Consider the following 21,867-nt stretch of genomic DNA (forward strand, 5'->3'; position numbering starts at 1 on the left):
CTTTAGCAACAAAATTTACAGACTTTGAAAATCGAATGGTTAGAAAACTTTTTAGTATGTGTAAAAGCAGCTTTGTCTCAGCTTTGTACTGAGGGAACTGATGTTTTTCTCACTTAGGAACAGCGAGAAAGCACCTGCTTTTCTCTTGCATTGTATTGGATTTGCTCTGAGAAAAATGTTAAGGTGGTTCTTGTTTGAGTGGTAGGCTTCAGGTCCTCAGCTGAGGACATCAGCGTCTGGGGGGGTTCACGGTGGGGTGGTTAAATGGCTGTGGGTAATCAGGGGAGGGAGAGGAAGCAAACACGGAAGGAAGCTGGCTCTATTTTTTTTTTTAAGAGACTGGCAGCTTTGCAGTATAGAAAAGGTCTAAAATAATTTACCTTTAGAGCAGCATAAAGCTGCTAAAATTGTATCACAGGCATGGCAAAGAAGGGAGATGTTCCCCTCTAAAAAATTCACCACAATCCAGAGGCAGCCTGTCCCTGAGGGCTTGACAGCTTGTGCAGCAAGAGGCTGAAGAGCTAGGTTTTGAAAGTACTGTGCTGCTCTGAATATCTCGATATGAAATGAAAGTGTGTGTAATAAGGAACTCCTAAAAAAACCCCAAAACATTAAATAGCTTTAAAGGAAAATAAGGTCAACGGAAACTTCATTATTAAGTATAAAATGCTTAACTGCAGTTCATGGTGTGTCTTCATTTTAAATAAAGCACATATGAAAGTGCTCCCCCTCCCCCTGAGCACAGAGCATTATCAGCTTATCTGGGCAGGAGTTCAGAGCCATAAAAACTATATCCTGCTTACACCTTCCAGCCTATCCTATGACCTGCTCTGTGTAAACAAGTTGTACCAGGAGCTCCAAATTACTAGTAAGTAGCTGGGTTTTCTGCAGGCTGGTTAGGTCCAGGAGGAGCCAAGATAGATTTCCAAGAAGTTCTCTGTTGGGAATGGTCTCCTGATAGCTGCCTTCTACAGGGAGGAGGTAACAGATCTGATATCCTGCTGACTGGAGCAGTGACCATATCCTGAGAAAAGCAGTAATCTTTTGGGTAGACTTTACACTTTCAGTCTGGTGTTTTCCATGTTATGCAGTATGATGGCTGTTGCAGATTGTGAAATGTCAGTGTTGTCGTAACAACACACACCGCTTGCTGCACCGACTGTTGTTCTGCTGTTGCGTCAGGTCTTGGATGGACCGAATATGTAAGCCTATTTATAAAGTACTGCTATAGTTATATCTTTAGATAGATGGATGAGATTAGCTGTGCCAATGCAGGGAAGAGATATAGGTAGATGCGTGGAAGGGTGTGTGTGTGTGTGTGGAAACAAACATCCTGCTCATGGTTGTGCTATGGTTGTTTAAATACCACTGGGTGAGCTGGTGTTCTAGTTACAGGGTTTGGCTGCTTCCCATAGCTAGCTGTCTCCTTGGTTTCATCTTGCAGCTAGGCACGGGCAGATACATTTATCTGAACTAGATTGTAGGTCTGTAATGAGCAACCCTGGGTATTTTTGTGTGTCAAACTTTACCTTTCTGAGCAGTCCAAGAGTCGAATGCACTAGCCAGGTTTCAAGGCGAAAAAGCCTGTTCTCCTTGAACGTTGACCTTTTTATTCCAACTTGTGTGGTTTCTTGTCCTACCAGCTCAGAAAGAACATGTGAGAATATGCTAGTTTTGACAATCAGGATAGCTGATAACTGCTGTGTCTTTTCTAGTTTCCTTCCTTGCTGTAGCCTGTCTCTTGGCACGCGTTGGGGTACCACGCAATGACTGTCCTGGTCTCTGATCTGTTTGATGCTCTCCATTTTGCCAGCAGCCCAGAAGGCTTCTGGCTTTCTGACCAGGATCTGAGGTGCCCTGTGTTACTTGGAGCTGCTCTCTGTTGTGGGTGACGGTGGCAAATTAAATTGCCTTCCCCTGTGAACAGCAGTGGTACTGGGGTGTTAAACTTGTTCTGTGGTGAGAGCTGAATTGCCTTTGAGTTAGCCTGCATCCAGGGGAGATCAGATGAGAAGTCAACTTTGTGGCTTTTTCCTGGTGTGCTGAGTAGTGCTCCTTAGTTAGAAAGCTACAGGTTGTAGTCTTAAAACGCTGACTTTACTTCTGCAGTCTGTTCTGTCTGCTAGCTTCCCCTACTTCACCCACCATAATATTTCTTCTCCCTTCTGTCTGTCCCTCCCCCTTCCCGGGAGCCTCATCTGATGGAGGTTCTGTTCGACTCTCTGCTCTCGCCTTGGTCCTCCTCATCCAGGATTCTTGTCTCTAATTTTAGCCTGTCTGCCTTTTGATGTTCCCTCCCGTCTGTTCCTGCCTTTCTCGTTATCTCTGAGATCATCCTGCATCTTCATCTCCTTCTCCAGATCTGGGCCTTGTTTTTGCATGGTGGGAGGAAAGCACTTGAAAACGGAGTGAAGCTGCAGTAGCGTTGGGAAGTGAAGGATCTGAGGGCATGGAGACTTCTGCCAGGGATGAGAATTTGGGGTGCTGGCAGCTTGGGTCTGCTGTTGTATGCCTGTTGTGCTTACCACTAATGGCTCATTACCTCTTCTGCATCACTGTCACCGCTTACGGTCTCTGGTTAGATCAGCTCTTTGAATCTTTGTCGTAAGGATCCGTCCTGTGTTTGAATGGTGGGGCTCTTTTCCATGACATTACCAGCAATAGTTGTAAGCAGAATTTACTCTTTATGGGGCAGTGCAGGTAATTGAAATCCACAAGAATCCTTCTGATGGTCTCTTCAGAGCTGTTATCTTGTCCATCTGGTGCTAATTCACTTGATGCAGCTTGCAATAGAGAAGGGTGCATGGGAGGTCTGCTGGCAGTGTTGCATGCTTAGTATTGCCTAGCAGCCTGGCTTTCCCTTGAACCTCCTGTCGTTTGCTAGGGCGTGAAAGCTGCAAACTGCATGGTTTTCTCTAGAATTTTGCTTCATGTTAGCATACATTTGCTTTCATTAACAGAGAAAAACACTTTTCTAATGCGGGTGCCTTTTGACACAGTAAGCCAGTTCTCCTCAAAAGGATGTGGTGCACATCAGCAGAAAGCAGGGTACCCGACCCGATAGCTCTGGCATTTGGATAGGTAGCGTGGCCTGGTGGGATTCATCTGCTTGAAGACTAGTGAGGATGGTGTGTGTACGCATAATCTGATTTGTGCACAGAATACAGATACTTGCTGTTGCAGACACGCAGCTTGTGGTTTTAGAAGTTCTCTTGTGAAAACAAGATTGAACCCCTCTACCACTGCAGCAAGGATCTTCAGTAGAAACCCAGTCCTAGCAATTGGTGAAGGTTTTAAAAGGCACCTAGCAACTGCTACTGTAGTTCAATTTGCAGATTTTTATTTTATATTTTTTTTAGTCTAAGGTTTGTAGCTGCTTTCTTTGCGTTTTGTGGAGATAGTCTACATGTTGCTGTAGAGAGAAAGGTGGAGGGAGTTGTGGATCAGTGACTAAATTAGTTGAAATGATAATGGTAATGCTACTGTGGGCTCTGCAGCAAACGATCCTCAGGGAAAGTGGAGCATGACTGGAATATATTTGGTGGTATGTGAATTTGGTGTTTGTGGTAACCTGAGCTCACCTGTAAAGAGTTTTGTTACCTAGATACTTTCTGACCTAACTTGCTTTTGTCAACAGTTGCACCAAATGATTAACGAATGATGCTTTCCATGAGTGTGGTTATGTAAAATGTTAATACGCTGCATTTTTTCAGATCAGCTTTATAACATGCGCAGGGCTTTAAGTCGAACTTCAAAGAAGATAGTTTGCTTTATGGTTGAACCTATGAGCAGTTTTATGTGCAGGGTGGAGTGAACTTGTGGAGAATATTGCAGTTTTCCCACTGTCATAAAAAGTTATGATCATTATGATTCAAGTATTGTTCTGTAGGTGGAGGCAAGAGACAGATGCAGAGGTCAGTGGGAGCGTGTACGGAGTAAGTTCAGATGTGCCAGCGCAGTGAATGCCGTCTTCTGTGTTCCCAGCTCACTGAAACGGGTTCAAAAAGTGCCTTGTGCTCTTTCTGGGTCTTCCTAAGAAACCTGCACCTGTGTTACTCGCGGAACAGGCAGACCATTTCCATGGGAAAGGAACTTGGCAGGGGGAACCGTGAAACGCGGCTGAGAGGGGTGCTTTTTTCCAAGGCAGTATTTTAAACCGTTCTTAAAACGTGGCGCTTCAGAGTGGAAAAGAGACTGTAAGTCAGTTTATAACCTACTTTCTTTCTTTGGGCTTTTCTTTGGGGTACGAGCCAAGTGAGTTAAAATAAATAAGTGGCTGCCTCTTGAACGAGCCTCATTCCAATTAACTTCACTCATGCTTCAGAAGATACTTAAAAACTGTGATATATTCCCTAAAAAACGGACTGTTTAGGCTAAGTGATCATGGTGGGAGAGTAGGATAACCTTCTAAAGCCTTAATTATGGGCTTTTCTAAAAGTACCTGAAAATGGGTTCTCGTTGACCTGTGCTGCTTTTAAACCATGGTGAGGTATAAGACTCTCCTAGCTGTAGTCAATGCTGCAAATTCTGAGCTATAAAACACTTTTCAGTTTTCAGTAAGTTATAGCTGATTAAAATAAGTCACTATTCCAGTTTCAGTCAGATCTCTATAAATATTCTGAGTGACTTAGCCTCTCGTTTAAAACATTTTCTCCTGGGATGAGGGAGGTATAAATGTGCTCTTTGTTTGCAGCCAGGAAGATTAAAGGATCACAACATTCAAAAACGTATGTGTTAGATCTTCTGAAAAACTGTTTCTTAAAGAATGCGTACTATATCTAAATGTGCAAACACCTTTGTTACGGTGGGTTTTTTTCCATTCTATTAGCTTGAAGAATTTTATTCTGAATACATTAAAACTTGAAAAAAAACCCAACAAACTAGGATCTTTATCTTTGGATGATCCATTAGCTGTTATAGACTGCCTTTTATTTATTTTTGTAAACACATGTGTGAATGTAAACATTTTATCCAGAATGGCCTTGCAAATGTTCCTGCATTAACATATATTGTCATGGAGAATAATTTTCACTTAACTGTAATTTGCTTTATATTTTCCTCCCTGGTTGCCATAGAAACGCAGTCCGATGTGGCAGTGACTACTCACAGGAGCTAGGTTATGCATTGCCTTTATAATGGACCTCTGTTAATCATGCTGCAGTTTTCACTGAAGGAACCATGATTATTTGCAGGAGGCACTTTATTTACATAAACTGTAAGATGCCTGTGGTACCTCAGCTTAATATTCAGAGTTATCAAGGGTGCTTTTCTGTTCTGCAGAAGTTTTGTTGTAAGAACTGTCTATGTATTATGATGATTGTGCAATTGATATATATTTACTTAAATTTAATGTCAGTTAGACTTCATTTTCAATTTTCATTTCATTTGCTGTAATAGCCTAACTAGTAACACTCCTTCCTACGGTTCGGCTTAAGATCTTAAATGTTCAAAACACAGCAATGACACATTTGTTATCCTTATATGTGCATAAAAAGTTGACTTGCTTTTCATAATAATGTGTCTCTGTCTTTATGGTGGTGGTTGCAGCCAGGCAAACACCTTCTCTTCCACCCCAAGCCTGGCATCCAACAACAGTGAGCTTTGTCTAACAGAGTGATACCAAAGCACTTAATCATGCTTCCAGGAAGAAAAAGTTTCCTTTTGGCTAAGAGCAGGTAGAAAGGGGGTGAAGATGGATTTTAGTCATATTTGTTGCCCGTCTGTGGATTTGGGGTCTATTTTGCACCTCTCGGTTTTGGCAGTCTCGTCCATGTCTGCCTCATGCCGCGGCTGCTGCTCTTCTGAACTGTGCCCGTGTTTCCCTTTGATTTACTTCCACTCAGGAACCCCCAGGCTCAGAAAATGCAGATGCAAGCGTTACGTTATATATGTCCACTGCAGCTGGCGGTAGGAAGCTGATTTTGCAGCTGAAGATAGTGGGGCCATCCCAAGGCAGAGGTGATTTAGGGCCTTAGATATCACCTCTGTGTTACAGTACATGCCATAGCATGGTGGTGGGCTTTTCCCTCATCTGAAGGGGGCTGGGGGCTGTAGTGGATCTTGTGAGCATGTAGAGTGGGTGCTTTCTTTTCTTTACTGTGACTTCAAGGGTAAAGTATAACATGATCTCCAGGAGTATCTATGCTCAGATGCCTGGCGCTTTAGGATGTGCTGAGAAAATAGAAGGATGCTGATCTCTGTCCATGGCTTGTTGAAACCTTGGAAGGACCTGCCTTCCAGCTACTGAGATAAGAGTCATGGTGGCATCGGTTCAAACTGAACTTGTCAATTAGCAAATGATTCATTTTTGCTTAATGGGATGAGCTAAAGGAAGCAAAATCAGCCACATGGGATTCTCTTTTGTCTGTGTACTTTCATGGCAGAAACCTTAAATTGTAACTTAGAGATGTGAATTTCACTTGCCTCCTGAACCAGACTCCTCAAAATTAATTTTTAGTTTGGTTTTAGATCTTGAAAGAAAATTTATATGTTGGCCCTTTCTTTCCTGCTCTTCGTGGTTAGATGCCAATTGTCGGTTACATAAGTCCGGATTACTCCAGCACGTCGATGCTTTCAGATGCATATGGTCTCACAGTTATTTCTTGGTACTTTACAGAAAGAATTGAGTAACATTTTGTTCTGTAATGCAGTATTAAGAAACCAAGCATTTTTTTCCTGTAATGGCATATAAACAAGTAGTGATAACATCCTATTTAAAGTGCCTGGAGGAGGTAGGGCTACGGAGGGGAGGCAGGGCTGAATCAAGCTTTATTTTTCTTATACCTACACACCATATTTTAGTACAGTTTTGCTTGCCTTCCATGAAAGCTGTGAGTTGTTATAAATGAACTATTTTTTGAGGTGTATAAGCACAGTGTGGTGTGTGTGCTGTGGGTAAGGAGTAGCCTTGTTAATAGATGTTACTCACCTCTGTTCCCCTTTGTGTATTTCTGTGTCTTTCACTGCATGATGTTGGTGCTCTTTTGCTGTTTACAAGAGGCAGGTGTGATTCATAGTCAAAGGCCAATCTAATTTTAATAAAAGTCTGAAAAATGGCTTGGCTGTAGTCAGGGCTTTTGGGTCTCGTGTAGACTTTTTGCATTTTTCCCCTTTTTTTTCCCTACCTGTTGTCACGTAAATGCTTAGAATGACCATCAGTTTTTGTTCTTCAGTGACACGCTTGGGATACTTAAATGTACCTCCTCAAAGAGGGGAGGTAATACGTTCTGACAATGCCAGCATCTCTAAGATATCAGATGGGACAGTCAGACTTGCTGGCAGTTTATGAAATAATGAACACTTACTCTCTGTAATTCACAGGTTTATCTGAATTTTATTCTATTTTTGCTTAACTTCAGCTACCTGAAAATTAAGTGTTCCACACCAAATACTTGATAATTTGGAAGTATTTTATTTGAGAGTTAAGTATTAAAATATGTAATAGCGTAAGAAAGTATTAGGAAGCAATTTTCTGAGCTAGTGTTGAGTGGATATTTCCAATATCATAGGAACAGTCTAATATGGGAATGAAGGTAGAGGTGTATGATGGCTGTTTAGCCCGTGGCTCAAGTCCAGGGGATGTCATTATATTGATAGAGCATAGCTGGGCAGTCTGCTTAACTTGTTTAAAATGAACAACCAACCAAAAAACCCACATGACCCTGTAGTCTGTATACAAATGGGTGTGTATGATGGCTAACTTGGAGACAGCTTACGTTTTTTGACTTCTTCCCAGGTCTGAGGCAGCTATCTCAGCAAACCTTTGAGGTGTTTTTTTCCAAAGGTGCAGTCCTGAAGGGCTGCTGGATGAATCGCAATGTGAGCACAGTTGTAGGTATAAACTAATGCATGTGGTGACTACATTACCTTTTGTGGACTCATTGAGTAGACTCCTTTACCTGATAATTGGGTTAAACATTCATCTGTTAGCATGAGAAGAGCAGAGTGGCTTCAGTGGCAGGGAGAGTATTTGACTCTTTTGAAAGCTTCTCTTTGAGAATATCTTAAGGTTCACTTATTTGCACTTGGGTTTGGTCTGACAGCTAATACGTTACCTTATCAGAAGTCATGAAAAAGTGTTAATTGCAAATAAAAATTATAAAGCCAAACTGTTGTTCTGCTACCTCCTTTTCTTGGACACTTGGGTTGGCTTTGGGCCACTTTGTATTCCATGTCGTGCCTTGAAGACAGCATTGAATTTAGCTCCATTAATTGTGCTAGAGATTTGGAAGGGAAGAGTGCTTTCTAACACAGCCTGGACATGGTGCTGTTACCAAGAAAATGGTGGAAATTGGGATGAGATGTGGGACGGTGGAGAGTTCAGAGGAGCTGCCTTGTGTGCAGTCGTGGGAAGAGGGATTTCTTCAGGGAGTGGGCAAATTGTTTCCTTCTGCTCTGAACAGCCTCTTAATGAACTGCCCTCTCCAGGGTGTAGAGAGATTAACCTCCCACTGCTAACTTCAACCTGGGAGACTTCCACCATACTGCTGCCTTCAAATGTTTGTATCTAAAAATACATTCATGCTGCTGCACAATGGACTCCAGGCATGTTAATCTTTTCCTTTTAAGAAGGAGACTTGCGTTACTGGATGAACTACTGCGTGAATCGTATTTTTGCTGTGCAGTATTACCATTTTTCTTCTTCCAACAGAAAAATGTGGTGGAAATAATTGTTCTAGTTGGAATTCCCTCTCTGACAACAATAGCAGAAATGGGGTGGGGTTGTTTGAAAATGTTTAATGATGAAAAGTTTTGGAGGAGCAAGCTCTCCCAAGCTGCACAGGCTTCACCATGTGATTCCTCTTTACTGTTTAGTCTTCTGCAGAAATGGCAGTGTTCTTGCAACTGGCTGTTTGAATAGTTTTGACCACTTCTGTCGCGTCTGAGCACAACTGTTTAAGAATGCTGTATCTGTATCGGATCTTGTTTGCTCTACTATGTTCTCTCATTCAGCTGTGTTCATTTGATTGTAATTTAGCACTTCTTTTTCTTCGGATGAGGAAGCATGAAAGCCTACCAGGCTAACACCTATAAGCAGTACTTCGAGTTATTGCTACCTCTGTGTGTAATGATTCATCTTGGAGGCAGGCAGCTTGCTGCCCTCAATACCTCATTGTAGTTCCAGACAAATTCAGATGTTGTGCTTCAGCATTTCTGGCTTATGAAGTCTCAGTGGTGATGCTTCTGTTCATTGTAAGGCTTTGTTTCTAGGTAACTTTGGAGAATATTTGATGGTAGCAGTAGCACGAGGGCTAGTTTAGACACAGTGTGGATAGCTGTAGGTGAGTTTACTGCCTTGTGTTGAACAACTTGGTAGCTGATGTTCTTGCAGCGAGTTATAACTTGAATTCTTGCTGTTTGTGCCACTGGGGAAGCTGCAGTGGGGCGTTTGAGGCCTGGGATATAAAATGACTTGCAGCAAACGTTGTGTAAGTATGTGTAGCTTTGGTCTCGGCGCTTACTGTTCTCTGTGTGTTCCTAAGAGAATTGCAGTTTTTACCTCTCAAGCTATTTAAGACTCAGAATATATCTTTTTCATTTCATGTTTGGCTTACCTAGGCTCATTTTCATACAGGAGCTCACCTGCTGCATGTGCTAGACTTTTATCTGCTACACCTGCACGTGTTTTCCCAAGACTTGCTGTTGATGCTAATCAGCAACAGGGCTCAGTCACAAGCCGCTTAGACAACCTAAACCATTTGTAAGGAAACTTTCTTGAAAATATGGATGGCATTAGAGGGACTCAGGCTTAAAATTAGAAACTGTTTATGATGCACAGTTGTAGTTGTTTACCTTGAAACCATAATTATCTTATTTCCTGAGTTAAAACCGTCATGTCAGCTTGCTGAAGCAAGATTTGATGACAAAGGAATTGTTTTTAGCCACCAGCAGAGCAAAGAACACTTCAAATGTGTGTCTAAATATGATTTTATAACCTAAAGTATAGCACACTCAGGATTTTAAATTGGCTGTGGAAGTTGCGTGGGCTTATGGGTAGGCCATTTGGCCGGGGATCAAGGGACTGGGTTTAATCCGAACTCTCTGTCCTTTTGTCCTCTGAGCGTTTTCCTTGCCACCCTCTGTGCTGTTTATTTGGACGACGATGTGTTTGAAGGAAGGGATATGCCCTTTCACTAGGTGTTTGTAGATTTTTCTCGGGGTGTGGTTTCATGGCACGGCCGGAGCTGGTTCATGGCTGCTGCTGGGGGGGTGTGTGTGTGTGTGTGAGGGTCACCCACCCTCCCTGGCCAGCGCTGCCTCTTCCCAGAGCTGATTCTGCCCCTTCTGAGGTGGGAGACCAGTAGGCAGAGGTAGACGAGGAGGTTTTCTGCTGGGCTGGCATGTTAAGCTGATTGACGGACAAGCTCCAGAAGTGGCCCAAGGGAGAAGCAGGGGATCCAGCATCTCCTGTTACTTCACCCGCAGCCCTCCAGCCCCCCCCGAGGAGCTGGGGTACCACTAACGTACACAGACAGACATTTGACTTCCTCATTCTGTTATTTAGTAATGCTCTCTGGTGAGTGTCTTGGCTGAGGTGGCCTGTGCCCTCCTCTTACCATGTTCCAGACCTGCTGTCTGTAGCTAGGTGAGACTGCAGCAGCCTGCTGCTTCATCGCTGTTACCTGGTGCTGCGTGGAGAATGGAAAATGGGAGGGGAGCAACTTCTTTAATGATGGCAACTGTTACTTAAACCTGTTCAGGGCTTATAATGGGGGGGGGGCAAATAATCAGTGGAAGCTGTAGGTGCTTTCAATTTATGTGGCAGTTTTAAAGCATCTCTTTTTGTTCTGACCTTAACTTGCCAGGACCTAGACAATAGGGGAGAGATGCTGTGAGTAAATCAAGGAGGCGCTTCCTTTACCATTTCTCCTTGCTATGTAATTTGAGGTGATTGTAAGGCACTCATAACTCTGGAAACTGAAGACTTGGGCACATTTTAACAATTGCATTTTTCACATTGCTTTCTGAGGACCTCCTGGGTCATCAAGCCAGGTCTGCTGCTATGGCAGGTAACAGCGTTGTCAGCTAATCCTGGTGATGACTGTATGTATCTGGTTGTGAGCCTTTGAGTGAGACCTGCATATTCTTAAGGAAAGAACCTGCATCTGAGTTGTTGAAGTGTCTGGTTGTAATGTTTGTGTGACTACACAGAATTTTCTTGGCTGAGGAGGTTGTATACTACTGCTTGGAGCAGTTGATCATGCACTCTTTGGCTAAGTTTGCTCTGCTTTTTTCTTGTTTGAGAGGGACTATGTGTATGTTCTTGAAGGCTGAACGGTGATGTCTTTGACTCCTCCTTGGCTGATTAGTGCGTTTTAAAAAGGGATGCTTGCATCCTTTTCACAAATCAGCTTTCAGAAAGGAAATAGTTCAGTTATTAATAGTAACCTGTATCCAATTTGCCACCGAATTGCATGGTTGCAAATATCTGAGACTGTAAAGGTGACAAGTGTGTCTGTCATTTTTTTTTTTGTTCTGAAGAATGGTCTGTGTTTTCTCAATGTGTCAAAATTGAGCATGGAGTAAGAAATTGCACACTCATATTTTTAAATAAAGTGGTGCTCTTCATAGCCTAGTAGCATCGTTCCCCTTCCTTCCTTTCCTTAAAAGAACTTACAAAGGGAATTTGAGTGGAATGGATGAGTAAAGGGCTCTCAGTAAAGTTACAGGGAAGGTGTTCAGTGTGATGACGGGAAGTATGTCTTTGTCCCACTTCAGACTTGTATTTAGGAGGAATGAAAAGGAGAAGGTACCTGAAATATGACAGCAGCTGTGATCTAACTTTAAATTACTGGTTTAATTCCAGGGAACATGCTTCTTGTCTTCATTGGGTTGTTGAAGACCAGCATCTTGGAGCTTAATTAGGACAAGTTGAAGATTCAAGATTTTTTAGCTTGGCTTCATTCTGTTCAGTATGGTGAGGTTTTTTGAGTTCTCAAAGATGGCAGTACTTTTATCTATCTTCAGAATTCACCTTTGAGTGTCCCTTTTGATGGTGTATCAGCATATTCTTTATCATGCATCTTTTAGATCTCAGATGGTAGAAATTCCCCTAGGTCACTGGGGGTTATTTTTGTTTTTAAGTGCAGGTGGTAAGTCTCTAGGATGGCTGTGAGAAATGGAAGCTAGAAAACTGGCAGCTCAGTCTTTTGCCAGATGAATCTGTAGCTTTTGAATATACACTTAAGTTTTCTAGTACTTGATTAATTTCTTTTAGTTTTCCCATAAACCTTTCTAATTGTCAATTTCTGGGAATATTACAGCTCATGCTGTTGACTCCAGTAGTACTAGTTTTCCTTTATTACTTCTTGTTGCTGTGCCCAAGAAGAGCATTTGTTGTCTTTGCCTCCTACCTTTTACTTGAACTTACTGTGTGGTGGTTTCTGTATTGACCTGAAAGTCTTTTCCTGGATAATGCTTTCTAAAATGTTTGATTTTCTGCTATATGATGCCCTTCATTTTACATGTCTACAGGTATGCTGCTGTACTTGAGCTTTTAAAAAAGTGTTCTTTATACTGTCTTTGTATTAATTGGATTGGAAATTTACTGCTTTTCAGATGGGGCTCAGCAAATGCTTAGGATACGGAGGTTACGGATACGGAGGTTACAATTTCTTCTCATATCAAGTGAACTAAAAATAATCATGGAACAGTTCTGCTTTGAAAATCCACAGCATTGTGTGTCTTGTTTCTTCCAAATGGCTTAGGAATTAACAGCTTTCTATACACTAACGTAAACAGCTTGAGGGTTCTGTACATCTTCTTGTTGAATTTTATGGCTGGATAGCTAACCAGTTCAGGTTATTTGAAAGCAGATATGATGCTGTTGTTCTATGCTGGTTTTCTCGGAAACACATTGCCACGTGCTTAATGTGTATATTTGTTTTTGCTGTGTACCAGTAATAACAACATGTTCTTCCAAAGCAAGACAGTGGATCTTTGCTTTGCATGTGCAGATCATCTAATAAAAAATTGAGCCTGATGATGCATCTTTTTGCTTTTTGGAAGAGATTCAGCCAGGCTGGAAAGACCCAGCAGTCTTAGGTAATCACATTTCATATTGGAGCTCTAAAAAAGAAAAATGGTAAGGGTCTGGAGGATTATTTGGAAGCATTGGGGCTGACAAGCAAGGATGCCTGTAGCTCCCTGGGCTGCGGGCTGCTGAAGTGACAGCGGACAACCATTTTTGGGTGCCTAACAATTTTTTTTATTTCCATCTGTGACAGAGATGGCTACTTGATGTAAGTTAATGTTGTTGTAAAGCAAGTGTTGCTAGTATAGTTAAGACTTCTTTACCCATTTGCTGATAAAATTGCATAATTTTTAAGGTATTAACATTTTTTAAAACTAGGGGAGGTTTGTTGTTGTTGGTTTTTTTTTTTTTAACTTAAATAGACTAAATCATAGCGTGGAAAACAGTGTGTCCTCTAGACTGGCCAACAGTCTTGTCTCTGCTTGCTAGTACAGAAGGGCAAGCTGTAGCCTTGAGCTTCAGTCCAAGGTTGGTTAAGGAAATTGCAGAAGCTGTATTTTGACTTAATACTTTCCACTCGGCAGAGAAGCCACAGAAGGTGGTAAGGGTGAAAGAGGAGAGATGAGGGAACATGCTTGTGTATTTCCAGAACTCTTAATTGTGCACACAGAATTGAAAAATCTGGTTCAGTGGAAACTGTTCAGGCTTGCTTTGCTCTTCTGCCGCTTCATGCCAAGAAAAAAACGAGTGAGTTCAGTGATTTAAGCTTTCAGGTTGAGCTGGGAGCTGGGACTCTTCTGACAGCCCCAGTTTTTTTACCCTGCCAAGTACCTTTCAGGCTGCTTTCAGGGATCTTTCCAGGAGAAATGATAGGTAATTTTAAAGGTTAGCAATTTAGAGATATTCATGAGGGTAGAGAACTTTACATGTCTGATATGAAGAAACCAGATAAACCAATAATAAAGATGGCATGTCCAGTAATTTCAGAGTTTATTGCTCAGCTGCCTGTTGTGTGTTTGCAGGGGTTAAACCCAGTGAAACATTAGGGTTCTGCTGATAATTTTTTAGTTTAATGCAATTCGAGCATAAAACTAGTTAAACATTTTTATTCTATCTTTTGACCTACTGAAATGAACTATATAATTTTTATTTGAACTTCTCAAGTATCATTTCTGTAAAAGGAGATATAGAACTGTACCGTACACAAGCATCGTTTCCCATTCTCCTTGCAAGCCTGATGTTTGGAGTGTTTATAAAGTAGGCAACAATAGTGTGCACTAATTACTCAGGGTCAGCCAAGAATATTGGTGATGGAAGCTGAGTCCTATTGTTACATCAGTGTGTAAATACTGTAACTAGTGTCATTTAATGAACTGAAAAAAGCACAAATCTGGAGGAATACCTGAAACACATTGAAACCAGTCACTTGACATCACAGATCCTGGATTCTTTTCGTTCACTGGAGGTCTCTAAACAGCTTAGTCATTCCAGTTTCTTGTGGATTTTGTTGTCCATGTCAGACTTTCAATTAAAGCACTTAAAGGACAGTTTGGTTCCACAGGAACCACATCTTTCCTTTCCTTCATGCTTGTTTTGGTGGGATAAATTGAGCCTTAGGCTCTTCAGCCCACATATAAGTATCTTGATCTGTGTTTTTGAGGACAGTATCAGGTTATTTTGTATTTTTATGAAGTGGCAAGGATGACAGGAGCTTTAAAAAATGTGGATCTCAGCATACATATTATCTCCAGGGCAAAATAAAGGAACTTTGAGACCAAGAATATATTACCTACTTACTTTCTGAAAACTATCAAATTAAATTTTACTTGATGCTATAGTTTTGTCACAATCAAACATACTGAAAGTTTTTTTTTCTTTTTTTTTAAGCACTAGTGGAATTCTCTCTGCACTTTGGTTTTTCACTTCAGTAATTGGTACTGTATAAGTATGGTCGGCTATCATGATTGCTGCAGTAATATTTGCTTCTTTGTAAATTTTAGTGAAAGGCAGTTTCTGTAGTTCGCACCACTGCTGGAAATTTCTCCTTAAAGTGTAGGAGCAGCTGCAGGCGTGAGCGAGTGTGACTGGTCCCACTGAACATAAGTTTGCTCAGCATGCGTGTATTTGGAGATGGTTGGTCTGTAAGCTACTGATAGGATGCAGGGCATTTCAGTTAAAGGTGTGTTATTTATCTCTAATTCCTGTGCGTTTCTTGGAAACAACTTGTTTCCCCCTCCCCTTCAGATCTCCAGTGCAACATGTCTCCTTTTTCTTCCTCTTTCTAGATAGTCCTGAGCTGCGTAGAGTGGTCTGGGTGTGCTTTTCCAGTCTCTTAAGTGAAACTGCCACAAATCTGATGATCTTTATTAGTTGTATGTCCCCTTGAGGCCAGAGGAAAGCTTTCACTGCTGTGGTGGGCAGGACTGTCCTTGGCTTTCAAGGGGGTGTGAGCAAAACCTACAGAAAGGAGTGGAGGCAGTAATTTCTGTACTGTTTCTTTATATGTGGCCCTTCGATTTCTTCCCTGAACTCCAGCACTTGTCATTTGGATTCTTAACTGACTTGGGTGCTGTAACCAGGCAGGGATAGAATCCCTGTTGTTGCAGAAGGTACTTACAAATATTCCTGGAAGACATGTAATTGATAATAAGTACATGAGGTTTGTAGTGTTGTCTGTTTATGGGATTTCCCCCCCCCATTTTCACAGATTCTGGAATTGTAATGTGATTTTACAGTTTCTGAGAATGAGTCTTTTTCATCATTTTGGCAGGGTGAAGGATCAGTGTCTGTATACAGGGTGCTGTGTAAAGGTGTGCAGGCAGTCTTGCCGAGTTGTTCTGAGTATGCCTATGGAGTGCATTGGAAAACATTTCTAGATTTCCCCTCCCTCCGAATTTGTTGTACTCTTACCTCCTTGAATTCTGCATCTGAGGTAATGGAGCTTATCTGAAAGCGTAAGCTCATTGGTGTCTTGTGTGTTCCCCAGTGTATATTTTTACTGAAGCCCTCAGAGAGATGCCTCATTGAAATTCTGTCTCTTCCTGAAATTATTTCGAGGGAAGCAGATGAGTCCTGTGGAAAAAGGCTGTCCTACTCCCTAGAGGTTTTTTCTGTTCAGGAGTTGATCTAAACCAGAATCTAAATCTCATACTGATACCCTGTTATGCTGCTTAGTTCCGGATCACCATAAAATCTGAATTGGTGCAAGTCTGTCTTTAAATCAAAATACAACTTTTTGCTTCAAAGAACCACTAATAAGAAAAAATATACTTGCTTGTGGGGAGGTTGGCCTCTTGATTGCTTGAAGTGAGACTTCAGCGGATGGCTTCTTTCCTATGCCCTGTAAAATGGAGATTTAAGTAGAACCCTTTCTGCATTCAGTTGATCAAATTTAGAAGTATCTGGATGTATAAAATTGTTGCATCTTGAACACATTTTTCATAGAGACCTTTCTAAGTGACTCTGCATCTGTACAGAACCGGTCCAGTTTTATTATTTCATGGCTGACATCAGTCTATGAAGCCACCTCCTGCCTCACTACTGGAACCAGTTAGTGTTCCCCTGCCACATCTCAACTGCCTGCCCTAGCTGCTTTGATGTAAATAGTCTATAGTTAAACTCAATGCAAATATACTGTTTTTTCCAGGTCACATCTTGTGATTGTAAAGCATTTTCCATCTTCAAATACAGATTTCTGTAAAGTTACAAGATAGCCTTTGATTAAAGAAGTTTGAATTACTTAATTCCTGATTTTTTTTTCAATGAATGCTAGCAAAAGTATGCTTTAAATCTGAAGTTTACTGATCTGTGTGGGAGTGCAGCAGGAGGAATCAATAAGTAATCAGTGGGGAACTGCTGAGGACTGTGTGTTAAAGAACAGAAGTTAGTGGGAGAACTTAGAGGTTGAAACACTTTTTTTTTTTTTTTAATGGAACTGTGTGCTTACCCAGAGTTTCCAAATTGCTTCATGTTAATATAAAATAAAGCATCACAGGTCTTGAAAGACTTGAGCCTGCTTTAAACCAGAATCTGGTCACCTTGAACACATAATTATTTGGTATTTATACTACCATTTCAATGCAAAGGAAAAATGAATGTCTGCCATTTTGCATTGCAAAATGGTTTCTGTGTAGCTGCAGCTAGCTTGGCATGCATCTGAGTGTTGTCCAATGGTCAGCATTGTAAGTTCATAGAAGGGAAAACAAGGATAGTAATGTTAGTTTGTGAAGTGATACATTTTCATCAGACAAAAGCTAAGAAAATTGGATGGATAAATGTGTCTAATATTATAATTTTAGGCTTTTGGAAGTGAAGTTAGTTTTAAATTGAAATCTTGGATTCTGCACAACAGGCACATTGTGCAAGTGACCCAAATACATATTACCAGTCCGGTTTTGCCCATGATCTGTGCATTGGACATCTTCTGCTGAAGTATTTGCTGCACTTCGTGAGTAATTTGATAACCATTTCATAAGAAAATGGTACACCGTTTGTTGTGACAGTTACTTGGCTCATATGTGTCCACTATTTTAGTGTTACAATACTTAATGTATATTTTATGAGCGAGCTAAGTAATGAATAAAATTGCTATATGTAGGCCAGGAAGTAGGTATAAATAGGTCTATAAAATTGTATATCAGTATGTTATGGGACAGGATTTCTGTAGACTTTTATGATAATTTTGTTCAGAATTGGTCATAGTCACTATTGTCAGCAAGTAGCACTACTGACTTTCCAGATAATGTAATTGGAAGTTCAGCTTTTTTTTCCCCCAGTTAATCTTTTATCTCTGTTTAAGTGGATAGCTCTAATTAGAGTTGTGACTTTTATTGTGGAGGAGAAGAGTACAAAAGGGGTAAGGGAATCATGCTGCAAAAGATGCTGTGCAAGTATGGTCATCGTACTCCATAGGACTGCAGTTCCCGATCAGGGGATCCTTTAGTGCCCCAGGACTCACTTGCCTTGGAAAAAAACATGAGGTAGCTGTATGTCTTTATCTCCCTTGCTCTTCTGAAAGAAAAAGGTCAGAAAACTTTCATTTGTTTCCCTTTCATTCATCTGGAAACCTTTACCTGCTGCAGGACTTCCTTTCGAGTCAGGACCATGCACCCTTACATGTTCCTTTGGGGTTTTTGGTTTTATGTTGGCCTGCTCCTTTTCACTGTGGTTCCTGAGACTTTCCTTATCTTAGTTGGTAGCAGCTCTACCCTGGACACAGCTGTGTTGCTTATCTGGACATCTTCCCTTTGACTTTTCATCAGGGACTGGAAGTTTCTCAAAACAAACAAGGCTTTCCCAGGGTTCCCAATCTCCTCCACTGTGTATCTGTCCCAGGTAGCCTCAGGGTCTTTCCTGGATGGTTCTTTGAAGACCATCCCATTGGAAGGCAGGTGTCCAAATCCAGCTAAATCAGAGAAGCGGTTTGTAAGGTGGTGAGCAGCAATAAAGTATAAAATTGAACTGCATGTCATGAGCTCTACATAGGCCAGTCTTGTTGACTGCTAAGTTGTGAAAACATTACAGGAAACTAAATCTGTTGCTGTTGGAAGAAGCATTGCACTCTGGAACATGGTACAAGGGACCTGAGCCTTGAAGTTGTGGAGGCAGAATTTGGGAGAATAATAATGGATTAAAACAAAGTAGTGGTTGGCTGCCCCAAAGGACCTCCACAGTAGAAGCATCAGTGTGAGAGGTTTTAGAAAAAGAACACAAGAAGCAGAGTGTAATTAGGAGGAGGAAGACCAGTATGTGAAGGTTCTAGGAGTTAAGGTGGTCTGCATGAGTTGGGGAACCTTTAGCACTTCATAAGGGGCAACTGGAAATGGAGCAAGCAAATAAAAGTAGGAGCTTTGCTGAAAAGAACACATCTTGTACTTTTTAGTTCCCCACTTGTAACTATGTATGTGAGGTTTTGAGTATAAAATTGTTTTTTAGAACTTTTCCTTTTAGAAGAAATCCAAATTTTCCATTGTCAGCTGGAACAGGGGTTGGTCATTGTGTTCCTCGGTGTGGTTTAGAGAGTCTAGAGATCAGATGGGACATGGGATTTTGAGTGGGGAGTTCAGCAATGAGCAGCACGTGGAGTTGGCAATTAACCCTTTAACCTGTTTGTGCAGACCAGAATACCTTCAGTTGGACTGGGGAAGGCCCAGTGCCTGTGCTTCAGGTTACTGCTGCTCGCCCGGCACGGCTGAGCTTTAGCAGCTGTAGTCTGCAGTACACCATCAGCTTATTTCTTTTTACAAAGTTCCTTTATTGAGCCGCTTCTCTGTGGAAGTGTAGCAGAAGCTCAGCTATTGCTATTACGTGTCTAACGCATGTTTTGAAAAAACTTTGCGGTTTTGCTTAGAGCATATGTTGACTCTTTCCATATTTACAGGTCCCTTAAAGGTGGAAGTAAGAACCTGCTAATGCTGAGCAGATATCAGGAGGTGTTGTGGTTCATCATGAACATAAAAAATCTGGGATAAGACAGTGTTTGACACGTGGCTCTGCCCAAGCTCTCTGGTCTTGCATGTTGCAAACTCTCAAACCTGCTTATTAGTAGTTCAGGCTTGCCCATGCTCATAGGACTTGCACGGGCTCCTACCGAGCTGTGCTGTCCGAAACTTGTCCCCTCTGCAGTTGGGGAGCAGGCCAGATCACCTGCAAAACGATAGTGACTTCAGTGGAGATCTCCCCTGGAACAGACTGGTTTGCTCTGGCTGGGGGAGAAATTTATTTCGGAGCAAATGTGCTCGTCAGGCGTGCAGGCAGAGCTGGGTGAGTCACGAGATAGGCTGGGTTTAGTTGCAGCCCTCAGGCTTGTCGGGCAAGTCGGGTTTCTGCCAGTGCTGACACGACAGTCACCTGCGACTGCTCAGCACCACGCAGCTGGGTGTTCCTCTGTCCTGAGAAGTGGTGAACAGTTCAGGTACTGGGTTTTGGGCTCAGGATCGTCTGCCAACCCTTTCATGTACCAGTTTAGTTGCCCAGTTAATGAATGTAATTTGCCTTTGCCTTGGGTGCTGAGAGCTCCTGCTGGTTCCTGCCCGGCGTTGGAAATTTCACTTTGGGAATCTGTACCTGGAAAAATATCCTTGAAAGGTGCAGCGAGAGCTGTTTGAAAAATAAAGAAAAAGTTAGAGCTTTGTAATAAATTAACTGCTATTCAGAGCAAGGATCCAAAGGTATTCTTAAAAAGAAAGTGCTTGTGTCACACGTAATTTGACGTAAGTTGTTCAAGAGAGTGAATTACGGGCACAGTGCACCTGGTAGCAAGCTGTGGGCAGTTCACTCTTTCCCTGTGTAGGCTGTTGGTTCATGAGTTGCTTACAGTTGGGGCGGGGGGGGGGGGCAGGCACATACCTTTTTTTGTAAATAAAATTACTGTAAAACCACACAGATGGTTACAGAAACAGTGAGACAAGTAATTTTTTTCTTAATCTATTATCAGAAGGTTATGGAACTTGGTCAATGCTTTGCTAAGCTTTCCACAATTTCTTTTATTCCTCTGTTTGTGTAGACTTGTTATCAGAAAGTTTATTTCTGGATCAGGCAAGGATTTGTATTTAGTAGCCTTCATGTACTCAAATAGAGCATACTCATTGTAAATAAAATTAAACTCTGTGTTATAATTTTTTAATGAACTAATTCCTGTGTTTTTCAGATTACACAGCGTTTTTGGGACACACCTCTGTTGGATTTTAATATATGTCCTGCTAACAACAGCTTTCAACTATGGAATCGGTAAATATTTGCTTCTGTCCAAATTTTCTGTTTTATTACCTAACAAGTGATTGTGTCCGTGCTGATGTGTTTGATTGTTTTGGGTTTGGTTGTGGTTTGGTTTTGTTGTGGGTTTTTTTTGTTTTGTTTTGTTTTTTTAATTTTTCTTTATTTTCTGAAATTTGAAGGTAAAAATTGCAAACTTCCATGAAATAACTTAAAGGTACTAACCAAGAATATCTTAGGAAATGTCTTTAGTTCTAAGATGCCCTTTCACTTTCGTATTGTTTCAAATGTAGCAAGTTTTTCCCTGACTTGAGTGAAAGCAAAAGTTAACTTTCCTGTGGGGGCAGTTCCAGCATTGGTTTGTCTAGCAGACTGTGTAGCTTGTTGGTTCTGTAGACTGCTGAGTGTTAAATAGTCTTCTACCTCTAGTCTATTACGGTCCTCTTTCTTTGTCTTCACTTTCAAAATGTCTTTAAAAAAACCCCACAACACAAAGTCTATTAAAAAGTGCCAGTTTTACAATGTTATGTCTCCTTGTGATTAGTGTAATTGAAACAGATGGCACCTATGTTTCATTTTGGGCAGAGAAACCTCCCAATATGCTGAGACTACAGTTTGATTCAGTGTTAGGATTCAACTTTTTGGTAGCGTTAGCAGATGCAGAAATAATAGGCTATCTTAGAGTGGAATTTAGGGGGGCGGGGGGGGAGAGATTTTTCCCTCGGTATTTTGAGAGAGGATGAGGGAGGTCGGTGCTGTCTTCTGGAAAGCAAAATTATATAGATGTAGCTGGTAGGAAGGAGTTGTTCTTGCTGGTTTTTTTTCCGCAGTACTGGCAGTTTGGTGTGTTGCAAGCTGAATAAAAGCCGTTGTTCACTGCTCTCCGTGAGCTCGGCTTTGCAGTGTGTGTCATGGCAGCGTTACGGAGGGGAAGCTCAGCGGTGCAGAGTTCAAGGTCATCCTCAGCATGCCCAGAAATGCTGTGGAGAGGGCTCTCAATGGATAACTTGGTGTGTTGCTTCTGCTGTGGGGCTTTGGGTACTTGGCTGACCTCTTGGTTTATGCTGCAATGGGATTATTGTTGTTGAAGTTGTCATTATGATAAAGGCCATTATTGAAGGAGAGTTACTATATGTAGAAATACAGGTCTGCTCTATCAGGTGGCTTTGCAAGCTGGTAGG

The 21,867-nt window shown here is 41.6% G+C and overlaps 1 protein-coding gene across 3 annotated transcripts in view; it reads left to right on the plus strand.

Annotated features, from left to right (window-relative positions):
• The window catches only part of ANKRD11 (ankyrin repeat domain containing 11), a 159,659-nt gene that overhangs the window by 6,361 nt on the left and 131,431 nt on the right, over positions 1 to 21,867 (plus strand). For 2 of the 3 annotated variants that reach the window (XM_069793253.1, XM_069793254.1), the window contains exon 2: positions 20,622 to 20,701. The gene's annotated coding sequence lies outside the window, so the exon portion shown is untranslated. Of the gene's footprint in view, positions 1 to 1,183; positions 1,203 to 20,621; positions 20,702 to 21,867 lie in introns of those variants that run through there. The other variant, XM_069793255.1, reaches the window with a different exon arrangement.

Source organism: Haliaeetus albicilla, chromosome 10 (genome assembly GCF_947461875.1).
Source record: "Haliaeetus albicilla chromosome 10, bHalAlb1.1, whole genome shotgun sequence".
NCBI lineage: Eukaryota > Metazoa > Chordata > Aves > Accipitriformes > Accipitridae > Haliaeetus > Haliaeetus albicilla.